General features: G+C 43.1%; 1 long non-coding RNA gene across 12 annotated transcripts; it reads left to right on the top strand.

Moving 5' to 3' along the window:
• Nucleotides 1-979: 979 nt before the first annotated feature.
• On the top strand, nucleotides 980-4,875 carry LOC122128955. Of its 12 annotated transcripts, none has more exons than XR_006151715.1 (8): nucleotides 980-1,114; nucleotides 1,695-1,780; nucleotides 1,917-2,073; nucleotides 2,375-2,514; nucleotides 3,095-3,474; nucleotides 3,776-3,915; nucleotides 4,499-4,581; nucleotides 4,719-4,875. It is a non-coding gene; the product is annotated as an uncharacterized LOC122128955 (long non-coding RNA). The 12 variants fall into 12 exon arrangements; XR_006151707.1 differs by having other exon boundaries at nucleotides 4,496-4,581; XR_006151708.1 differs by lacking the exon at nucleotides 4,719-4,875 and having other exon boundaries at nucleotides 3,095-3,180; nucleotides 3,318-3,474; nucleotides 4,496-4,593.
• The last annotated feature ends 7,145 nt before the right edge of the window (nucleotides 4,876-12,020 follow it).

Here is a 12,020-nt window from a genome sequence, read left to right as displayed (position 1 = left end):
CAGCACGCTTCCGCTGCGCCACTCTGCTTTATCTCACCCCAGATGGGACTCAAACCCACAATCCCTGGGTTCATTGCATTTTCAGCTGTCGGGGCTTGCCTAGCAGAGGATGGTTTCGATCCATCGACCTCTGGGTTATGGGGCCAGCACGCTTCCGCTGCGCCACTCTGCTCTTCCTCCCTGCAGTCTTGCTGTTGTCTCCAGGGCTCTCATTGCAGAAATATATCCTGGAAAAATATAGGAGCCAGGCGTTCTGCTGTTTGGTGTCTATTTAATTGCAAGCTAGATTTGACCAAAAAAAAAGGCTGAGAAGTTCGAGACAATCTAAAGTGGGTGCGTGGTTGGGTATGAAATTGGCTACGTGTTGCCCACTGAAAACCTCCTGCCGTACTTCTCATCCTGGTTTCAGACTGCGTTTGGTGAAAGGCAACTATACTGGAGTGGCACTTAAAGAGGGACTAGCAGAGGATGGTTTCGATCCATCGACCTCTGGGTTATGGGCCCAGCACGCTTCCACTGCGCCAATCTGTTTTATCTCACCCCAGATGGGACTCAAACCCACAATCCCTGGGTTCATTGCATTTTCAGCTGTCGGGGCTTGCCTTGCAGAGGATGGTTTCGATCCATTGACCTCTGGGTTATGGGCCCAGCACGCTTCCGCTGCGCCACTCTGCTCTTCCTCCCTGCAGTCTTGCTGTTGGCTCCAGGGCTCTCATTGCAGAAATATATCCTGGAAAAATATAGGAGCCAGGCGTTCTGCTGTTTGGTGTCTATTTAATTGCAAGGTAGATTTGACAAAAAAAAAAGGCTGAGAAGATTGAGACAATCTAAAGTGGGTGCGTGGTTGGGTATGAAATTGGCTACGTGTTGCCCACTGAAAACCTCCTGCCGTACTTCTCATCCTGGTTTCAGACTGCGTTTTGTGAAAGGCAACTATACTGGAGTGGCAGAAGTGATCAGCATGTTTGATTCAGACATATACATGTAAGTGCAGAAGATGCTTCAGAGAAAGGAGACAGACTGATACCTCAACTCTAGTAACTCTCTCATCAAATGTCAAAGAAAGTGCTATCAAGTTGGGGTGTTGGTCTGGATTAAAGCCATGGTCTCTCAGGTAGAAAGACATTCTATACCATATGTCCATTCTTTCCAGGCTCAAATTTGTTTTTCTGTAAAGTTTCCTCAAACAGAGGCATTCATTTTGAAAAGTTTATAAATAAGTGCTTCTCTTTGGGGTAGCTTGATAGAGATTATTCCTCAGTTCCATGCCAGGCACCCTTTGTTTTCACTGCTGAGTATGTAGGCTCCTTTGACATAAGCAAAAACGATGATGGCATAAAGAAGTTGCATCCTATCTGTGTCACAATCAGTACCCTAACAATGGCATTGGCCTGTGTTGATTAGTTGGTAAGTGCTATTTGTTGGGGTAGTTTCAAGTGACTTTTACATCTGGGACATACATCTGATCTAGCATGTTGGGCCAATCTTGCTTCTGACTAAACAACACATTGAGATCACTTCAAATGGCAGCACTAATTCTGAAATGTGGCAATAAGTGCTTCACTTTGGGGTAGTCTCATCTGTGTAGCCACAGTAGTCAGTGGAGTCAGTCCAAATGCCTGAATTGAAAACCATACAAGTGCTCAATCTATGGCTATCTCTGCAGATGTGATTCTTCTTTGTTATCATTCCAGCAGTATATGATGCCCATCTGTGAGATATGTTGCTATGGTCAATTGGAGTCAACATCCTGATGGAGGACATCTTGGGCCATTAAAGGGTATTGCCTGTACATGATTGCAATTAGCCAAGATTCCCTTAATCTCCCCAGCATTCACGCTTTTTAGAAATGTGTGAATATCTGCCAAGTTAAGAAGAAATGCTGACCAATGTCTCTGATTGGGGGTGTGTCTGAGGGAGGGGCTCTAAATTACCTGGGAAGGAGCAGGGCTGCTGTATGCTTTAAAAGCTGTGCAGAAGAAACATATCTCCACTTACCAAAGCTGAAGGGAACATCCACAATGCACTGCTGCTTGGAGGGAGTCTAGAAATTGGCCTGGGACACATCTTTGGGTATGTAGTAGACAGGTGACCTAAGAAAATGAGGATAACATAAAGGATCTGCATCAGAATTTAGTCATGCTCAGTACCCTAACAGTGGCACTGACCTGTGTTGAATATTTGGCAAGTGCTATTTGTTGAGGTAGTTTTGGTGACATTCTCAAGTGGGGAAACTAGTCAGCTTTTACTAAATTTACAAACCAACACAATGAGATTACTTCAAGTGGTGGCACTAATTCTTAAATGCAATGAAAAGTGCTTCTCTTTGGGGTAGTCTCAGAAGTGATCAGCATGTTTGGCATGTTTGTTTCAGACATATACATGTAAGTGCAGAAGATGCTTCAGAGAAAGGAGACAGACTGATACCTCAACTCTAGTAACTCTCTCATCAAATGTCAAAGAAAGTGCTATCAAGTTGGGGTGTTGGTCTGGATTAAAGCCATGGTCTCTCAGGTAGAAAGACATTCTATACCATATGTCCATTCTTTCCAGGCTCAAATTTGTTTTTCTGTAAAGTTTCCTCAAACAGAGGCATTCATTTTGAAAAGTTTATAAATAAGTGCTTCTCTTTGGGGTAGCTTGATAGAGATTATTCCTCAGTTCCATGCCAGGCACCCTTTGTTTTCACTGCTGAGTATGTAGGCTCCTTTGACATAAGCAAAAACGATGATGGCATAAAGAAGTTGCATCCTATCTGTGTCACAATCAGTACCCTAACAATGGCATTGGCCTGTGTTGATTAGTTGGTAAGTGCTATTTGTTGGGGTAGTTTCAAGTGACTTTTACATCTGGGACATACATCTGATCTAGCATGTTGGGCCAATCTTGCTTCTGACTAAACAACACATTGAGATCACTTCAAATGGCAGCACTAATTCTGAAATGTGGCAATAAGTGCTTCACTTTGGGGTAGTCTCATCTGTGTAGCCACAGTAGTCAGTGGAGTCAGTCCAAATGCCTGAATTGAAAACCATACAAGTGCTCAATCTATGGCTATCTCTGCAGATGTGATTCTTCTTTGTTATCATTCCAGCAGTATATGATGCCCATCTGTGAGATATGTTGCTATGGTCAATTGGAGTCAACATCCTGATGGAGGACATCTTGGGCCATTAAAGGGTATTGCCTGTACATGATTGCAATTATGCAAAGATTCCCTTAATCTCCCCAGCATTCACACTTTTTAGAAATGTGTGAATATCTGCCAAGTTAAGAAGAAATGCTGACCAATGTCTCTGATTGGGGGTGTGTCTGAGGGAGGGGCTCTAAATTACCTGGGAAGGAGCAGGGCTGCTGTATGCTTTAAAAGCTGTGCAGAAGAAACATATCTCCACTTACCAAAGCTGAAGGGAACATCCACAATGCACTGCTGCTTGGAGGGAGTCTAGAAATTGGCCTGGGACACATCTTTGGGTATGTAGTAGACAGGTGACCTAAGAAAATGAGGATAACATAAAGGATCTGCATCAGAATTTAGTCATGCTCAGTACCCTAACAGTGGCACTGACCTGTGTTGAATATTTGGCAAGTGCTATTTGTTGAGGTAGTTTTGGTGACATTCTCAAGTGGGGAAACTAGTCAGCTTTTACTAAATTTACAAACCAACACAATGAGATTACTTCAAGTGGTGGCACTAATTCTTAAATGCAATGAAAAGTGCTTCTCTTTGGGGTAGTCTCAGAAGTGATCAGCATGTTTGGCATGTTTGTTTCAGACATATACATGTAAGTGCAGAAGATGCTTCAGAGAAAGGAGACAGACTGATACCTCAACTCTAGTAACTCTCTCATCAAATGTCAAAGAAAGTGCTATCAAGTTGGGGTGTTGGTCTGGATTAAAGCCATGGTCTCTCAGGTAGAAAGACATTCTATACCATATGTCCATTCTTTCCAGGCTCAAATTTGTTTTTCTGTAAAGTTTCCTCAAACAGAGGCATTCATTTTGAAAAGTTTATAAATAAGTGCTTCTCTTTGGGGTAGCTTGATAGAGATTATTCCTCAGTTCCATGCCAGGCACCCTTTGTTTTCACTGCTGAGTATGTAGGCTCCTTTGACATAAGCAAAAACGATGATGGCATAAAGAAGTTGCATCCTATCTGTGTCACAATCAGTACCCTAACAATGGCATTGGCCTGTGTTGATTAGTTGGTAAGTGCTATTTGTTGGGGTAGTTTCAAGTGACTTTTACATCTGGGACATACATCTGATCTAGCATGTTGGGCCAATCTTGCTTCTGACTAAACAACACATTGAGATCACTTCAAATGGCAGCACTAATTCTGAAATGTGGCAATAAGTGCTTCACTTTGGGGTAGTCTCATCTGTGTAGCCACAGTAGTCAGTGGAGTCAGTCCAAATGCCTGAATTGAAAACCATACAAGTGCTCAATCTATGGCTATCTCTGCAGATGTGATTCTTCTTTGTTATCATTCCAGCAGTATATGATGCCCATCTGTGAGATATGTTGCTATGGTCAATTGGAGTCAACATCCTGATGGAGGACATCTTGGGCCATTAAAGGGTATTGCCTGTACATGATTGCAATTATGCAAAGATTCCCTTAATCTCCCCAGCATTCACGCTTTTTAGAAATGTGTGAATATCTGCCAAGTTAAGAAGAAATGCTGACCAATGTCTCTGATTGGGGGTGTGTCTGAGGGAGGGGCTCTAAATTACCTGGGAAGGAGCAGGGCTGCTGTATGCTTTAAAAGCTGTGCAGAAGAAACATATCTCCACTTACCAAAGCTGAAGGGAACATCCACAATGCACTGCTGCTTGGAGGGAGTCTAGAAATTGGCCTGGGACACATCTTTGGGTATGTAGTAGACAGGTGACCTAAGAAAATGAGGATAAGATAAAGGATCTGCATCAGAATTTAGTCATGCTCAGTACCCTAACAGTGGCACTGACCTGTGTTGAATATTTGGCTTTTGCTATTTGTTGAGGTAGTTTTGGTGACATTCTCAAGTGGAGAAACTAGTCAGCTTTTACTAAATTTACAAACCAACTCAATGAGATTACTTCAAGTGGTGGCAGGGCCGGACTGGGGGGAAAAAGTGGCCCGGGAGTTACTGTCAGACCGGCCCACTCAATACACGGCGCGCGGCCCACTCAGTACATGGCGCGCTGCCCACTCAATACACGTCGCGTTGCCCATTCAGTACACGGCGCGTTGCCCAGTCAGTACACGGCGCGCTGCCCAGTCAGTACACGGCACGCTGCCCAGTCAGTACACGGCGCGCCGCCCACTCAATGCATCGCACGTATCGACCAGTCAGAGGCCTACTTGGAAAAATACTCATACACTTAACATTATTTTGGATGATTACAAAGCAATTACATCATATATGTTTGTTTTTTAATAACATTTGGATCCACCAATTTGCCTGGATGGACACATGGAATAAAATGATACTGGCTATTGTAACACTCCAAGGTAGGTATAGTTTGCTAGATGAATATGCTTAACTCTGGGCTAGTATCAGATGGTTATACTGTACGTACGGTATAACTAAAAAGCCTTAAGGAATCTGTCAAAGTCACTGTCATCTTCAGCCTACATGAGTGGTAAATAGGGATTATTATGTAAGTATGTTAAACCATTGACACAACACTATCAGCAAACTATGGTAGTATTTAGTATTAGTGCCCCAGGTGAAAAAAAAACTACACTTAAGTACATTACATTAAAGTGTACTAAGTATACTTTTTTGTACTTAACTTTCAACTATTGGTTAGTACACTCAAAGTGTATTAGATAAATATACTTTAAATACATGTGCTGAATTTAAATACACTATTTTTGTATATTAAAGTGTAACTTACGGTGTACGTTGTACCCTGGGTCTTATCTTGGCTCTGGGGGCCCTGGCTGCTGCTTCCAGCAGCAGAATCATCAATCTAGATAACATATTAACATTGTTCATAATGTAAGTGTTGTGTGTAACACAGTGATTTTAGCATAACAAGCTAGCTGGTTAACTTAAGTTATTAGAAATGATAAGATTGCCCTTTTTACAACTACCACCATGGATAGCTTGCCCATCGATTGTATACAAGTGACTACGGCTAACATGTTAAAATAGATAATCTCGATGATGACAACAGCGCCAGCTTGCTTATTTTACCAGATCATAACGGTCTCAATTTTGGACATTTATCTACCTAGGCTAGCTTGTAGGGAACGTTACCTCATCTGTGAAAAGCAAGCTAACATTGGCCAAGTCAACAACTTACCTTCTTATCACTGTCAACAGTCGGTGGTTTCCCAAATAATTCAGAGATTTTTGCATATTTTGATGCACCTTCCTCCAGACATCTTTTCTTTTTCTCACTGAGCTTTTCAGCTCCACCTTTGCGTTTTGGTGCCGATGACATGCTCTCACTCTGAAAAACAACTTTGTCTGCTAGCGAGTGACGCAAGTGTTAAGTAGGCAAGGCCAGGCAACTTTATTTAATAACACCTAAAACAAAGTTAGACTAACTGAAGAGATTAGATGAGTAAAGCAGATGGGAACCATGAGCCTAATTCTCTAACGCAGTTTAGAAGAATTTAAGAAGGAATTTCTTTTGAACTCCAATAATGATGTTTTAGGGCATTCATGAATGTTTTCTCATCTGGGATTCGTTTTCAATTTAGACCAGAATTTCTATGTATGTATGCAAATCCAAATTTAAGAATCCTCATCCTCAATCCACACATCTGAGAACACTTCGGCTGTGTAAGAACTCATTTTCAGGCGTTCATTAATAAGGTGGAGATCTTTTCGTACGTTAAACTTCTGAAGTCCGTAAGAACACATTTCAGAAGACACTTCAGACATTTTTCGAAAAATAGGCACCATTAGTGTGAATACAGATTGCGAGGAGGAGTATAAATCTCAGTCAGTGCTTTTAGATTGATAAAAGTCTTAGAGCAAACTATACGTGTTCTGTGTAATATGGAAAAGAGTTGATGGGTTCCGGCGGTCTGAGAGGGTGGGCCGGTTGGTGAAAACAGTGGGCTGGTATTTTGGACAATCCCAACCCTGTCGGCCCACCGGGGATTCCCCCGGTGTCCCTGATGGCCAGTCCGCCCCTGGGAGTGTGTGTTTTGTTTCCCCAATGTAAATGAGGTGACAGAGGGTGCAGGTGAGGGCATAAACTAAGTTGGGGGTGTCCAAATTGAGGGGGCTGACTGGTGGCTGTGGATGTTGGTGATGAAATGATGGGGTTTGAGTAGGTCCTCATCAGAACCACCTTCACCCGACATCTCAAGCCCCCAACCCATAAAGAAAATATATATTTCTCAGCCACCAGTCAGCACCCAGTCAGCCACCAGTCAGCCCCCTACAGCACCCAGTCAGCACCCAGTCAGCCACCAACAGCACCCAGTCAGCACCCAGTCAGCGCCCAGTCAGCACCCAGTCAGCACCCAGTCAGCACCCAGTCAGCCCCCTACAGCCACCAGTCAGCCCCCTACAGCACCCAGTCAGCCACCAGTCAGCACCCAGTCAGCCACCAACAGCACCCAGTCAGCCACCAGTCAGCACCCAGTCAGCCACCAACAGCACCCAGTCAGCACCCAGTCAGCCACCAGTCAGCACCCAGTCAGCCACCAACAGCACCCAGTCAGCCACCAACAGCACCCAGTCAGCACCCAGTCAGCACCCAGTCAGCCACCAACAGCACCCAGTCAGCACTCAGTCAGCGCCCAGTCAGCACACAGTCAGCACCCAACAGCCCCTTCAATTTGGACACCCCCAACTTAGTTTATGCCCTCACCTGCACGCTCTGTCAGCTCACTGCTTAAGAGGCTGTTGTATTTGGCTAGCCTGTCTGGGCTTAGCATTAAATTAGCCAGCCTTTCTTAGCTCACGGTTTAACACTTCCAAGACGAGATTCCTGCGGAGAAACATTTAGGTCTTGTTGTCAATATGCCTTTTAACCCCTCTTTCTATCTCCCCCTCTCTCTCTCCTCTCCCCCCCTCTCTCTCTTTCTATCCCCCCTCTCTCTCTTCAGAGTGTGTGGTGGAGCTACGGTACATTGGGCACATTTACACAATACATACAAACAGAAGATGGTGTATACGTGATGATACATAACTACATGGTATATACATGATGCATACAAAATTGATAGTGGATCAAATGGGCAGAGAGCATTCAAGTATTGAATCTCTCTCTCCAGACCAGCCACAAAAGTGTATTTCCTGTCCTGAACAAGGAAGAGGTTGTGTGTGTGTGTGTGTGTGTGTGTGTGTGTGTGTGTGTGTGTGTGTGTGTGTGTGTGTGATGGTGTCAGTGTGTGTGAGTGTGCTGATCAGAGCAGCTCTGTAACTGAGATGAAGACAGCTCTGACAATTCTTTCCTTCTGTCTCGGTAAGTCAGCGGGGACCGTGGAGTGTGTGTGTGGGTGTGTGTGTGTGTGTGTGTGTATTGGGATGAGATGGGGAGGGTTAGCGGGGCATATAGGGATCCTCTAAAACAGGGGTCTCAAACTGAAATTACCCGGGTGCCGATGAGCGTCTAATCTGGTCATTGGGGGGCCAGATTTTTTTTTCTGTTGGCTTGCCTATCACAATACTGTAGATACCACTTTTGAGTTGGCAAATCTACCATGTGAGAACAGTGGTACAATGGTTAGTGTTGTTGAAGAACAAGTAGCTGACCTGAGTTTCAATTCCGGGGCAATGCAAGATGCTCTTTGGATAAAGGTGTGTGTTAAAGTTGCTCTTTAGGATCACTTTGTCCAATTGATACCCCATGACTTACATATACACTTACACTTACATCTACTTCAACTACATCTATATTTTTCCTTCATACATGCACATTTCAAAGCAAATGCTGTACTGCACTACTTTTGTTTAGTTGGTAACAAGGCTGCAAACAAACAAAACAAAGCAGAAAACTGAATTAAGTTTCAGCAAAAATCAGAATATTATTTTGTAAAATAAATGTATGTATAATAAATATGTTTCAAGTGTATAATTTATCTCTCAAATTACAATATCTCTCCATCTATAGTGATCTAAAACTAATAGTTTACTGATGCTGATCAATGATGGTGCACTTTCTGGTGTTATTCCTCGGAGCGACTTCAATGACAGACCAGCATCAAATACATCCTTGGCTGTGGTACGACCTTGCATTGTTTTTACACAAAGAAATTCCTCTGTCACTTCAAACTGGTTGTTAACACCGCGGAAAAAAATTGCAAGCTAAGCATTATCATTTATGTCAGTACTCTCATCCAGAGCCACAGAATACGCACTGAAACGTTTGCCTTTGACACGCAGCTAGATTAATTTTCTGATAATGACCGCCGGACTATACATAATCCCGTTTATTATTCGGTTACTTGTCAAAACGATAGAAGACATTCCTCCAAAATACCTATTTTAAATGATTTTGTTGCCATTTCGTGACGAGAAAAAGTTCTTCACACAGATAGCTCTTTAAAGTTCCAGGTGTTGCGTAGCAATCAATTACTTACTGACTTCAATTCAGTTTCCATTACGATAAATGACTGGACTACTTGCGGAATGATATGAAAGACGTGAATTAGAAGCACAAAACCCGTTGCCAATGGCAGCGGTAAACGTTGGGGTGGCCCATTCAAATCAATGGAACTTTTTGCAAAATTCTGAGGATCCAGCGGGCCGGATGAAATTGCTTGTCGGGCCGGATTTCAGTTTGAGACCCCTGCTCTACGAGGTCCTGAATGCAGTACTGGGTTCTTCCAACAACAGAGTTTTTAATTTTGAAATGCCCAGTAAAACTAACACTAATAACTAGTTCGGTAAGGGGGAGATGAACTCTTATGTATTTCTCTCTCTCCAGAGGTCTAGGAGATGGCAAGTTCAAATAGGAACTAACTTGTTTTCCTTGATTTCTGTTTGATTGAACCTGATTCTCTCTCCATAGTTCAGAGAGGAGTCCTGCTGGCACCTATATGTGCGTCTGGAACTGAAGGTAGAAGAGTGGAATTGAAATGCTCATATCCAGGCAAACAGAATTACATTTCAATGTACTTCTGTCGGGATCCTTGTATGATGGATGATGTTCTTATTACATTAAAAAAGTCTGATCATATTTCCAAGGGGAGATATTCCATCCGTGATGACAAGATTGCACAGATTTTATCTGTGACCATCAAGGACCTCCAGATGCAGGATGCTGGTGTTTATCACTGTGGACTTGATCAGTTGGGTGTTGACACTTTAACCAAAGTCGTGCTGACAGTCAGTAAAGGTACGTAATCCCGCCTCTCACTGCTGTGGCGTATGCTGCTGTGTTTCCTGTTTTCAGACGTGTCAATAGCACACGCGTGTGGTCAGCATGTGCCCACCGCTAACAGACCACTGACACTTCTTGCCATGGTTACAGCTGTGTAGTATGACTTGCTGCCATGGTTACAGCTGTGTAGTATGACTTGCTGCACGTCCTCATGACAGCTCTGAAGCACTGCTGTTGGAGCTCCTTATTCTCATGGCCTTCATTATGACTTCAAGTCCAACTGAGCCCCATTTCACCCTTAACCATGCGGTCCCTTACAGGCATGCAGGTTCCAAACGACTGAACGAGTTCATGTTCCTGCTTCTATTATCTTTAAACTTGACTTACTGTATTTTACTAATGGAGCTTTTCCACATGTTTAATCTTGCTTTACTGTATCTTACTAATGGAGTTTATCCACATGTTTAATCTTGCTTTACTGTGCATCCATAAACTTGGTGGTAAAGAGGTTGTGGCGTGACACATGTTTTGGTTTAATCTTTGTTTATTTCTGTTGTCTGTGTCTCAGCTCCACCACCAGGGCCTCCTCCATCCACCTCTAACCCCCCCACCCATCTACAGGACTACACAACCAGCAGCACTCCAACTCAACCCTCTACAGGTACACACACACACACACACACACACACAACCCATCTACAGGACTACACAACCAGCAGCACTCCAACTCAACCCTCTATAGGTACACACCAAGGTTATTATAGTTTTGCATTTTTCACTAGTTTTTATTTTTATTTCGTTTTTACTTTTTGTTTTCAATTTCAGTTTAGTTTTAATTAGTTTTTAAAGCGGGTTTGCTAGTTTAGTTTAGTTTTATTTTTTGAAAATGCTTAGTTTGAGTTTAGTTTTTATTAGTTTCAGTATTAGTTTTAGTCTTTACCGCGGAATGCAACAGACCAGGGGGGGGGGGGGGGGGGGGGGGGGGGGGCAGCAGTCAGGGAAGCTTAATTTTTTGGCTTGCAAAACAAAATGCTCAAAATGAATAGAAGATACAAGCTATAATAAATAATATGTAATAAAAAATCACCAAACATACCATTTAAAAAAAAATATTCACTTAGGACAGATGAACAGCCATCCACAAAAGACAACTATGAAAGATCTGTGTCAGACGTGTGTCAGTCAGAATTTGCGCATATCCTGTTCAAACAGACAGGAGACAGGGAGACGGTGAGGCAGCGACGAGCGGTGCCTCATCTCAGATTGCGCAATCCCTCACAAACTGGGTTGAGCGCATGCGTAGAACCTATTTACTCTTGCTGATCTGACGTAAAGCTGCATTGAAAAAGCACAGAGAGGAGGCAAACAGTACCTCTGCTTCAATGAAGGGAGCATGCGAGAGCCCACCGGTCGGGTTTGTGCTTGTTCTGCCGTTACTCTTCTTATATTTGACCTTGACTACGAAAATGGAAGATTCTATAGCTAAGCTAAAACATTTCTCATAACTGGACTTTCAATCAAAACGTGAATTGATCAATAATGGGAGACCAATGCCGTAGCTAAAAGGTATGCTTCAAACGACGGGACAGAAGATAACTCGATCGACTTCTCACACCCAAAGCCAAATTGCTTTGAAAATATTTTGAACCTCAAGAATAGATTTTGGTTTTGGACCTGTGCAACTTCGTAAGAGTTCATATTCACGAGTGCATAATCACACATATTAACACGAGTTCATCA

Source organism: Clupea harengus, unplaced genomic scaffold (genome assembly GCF_900700415.2).
Source record: "Clupea harengus unplaced genomic scaffold, Ch_v2.0.2, whole genome shotgun sequence".
In the NCBI taxonomy this organism is placed as follows: Eukaryota; Metazoa; Chordata; class Actinopteri; order Clupeiformes; family Clupeidae; genus Clupea; species Clupea harengus.
The sequence above is the reverse complement of the archived record's forward strand: the minus strand, read 5'-3'. Positions and strand labels throughout refer to the sequence as shown.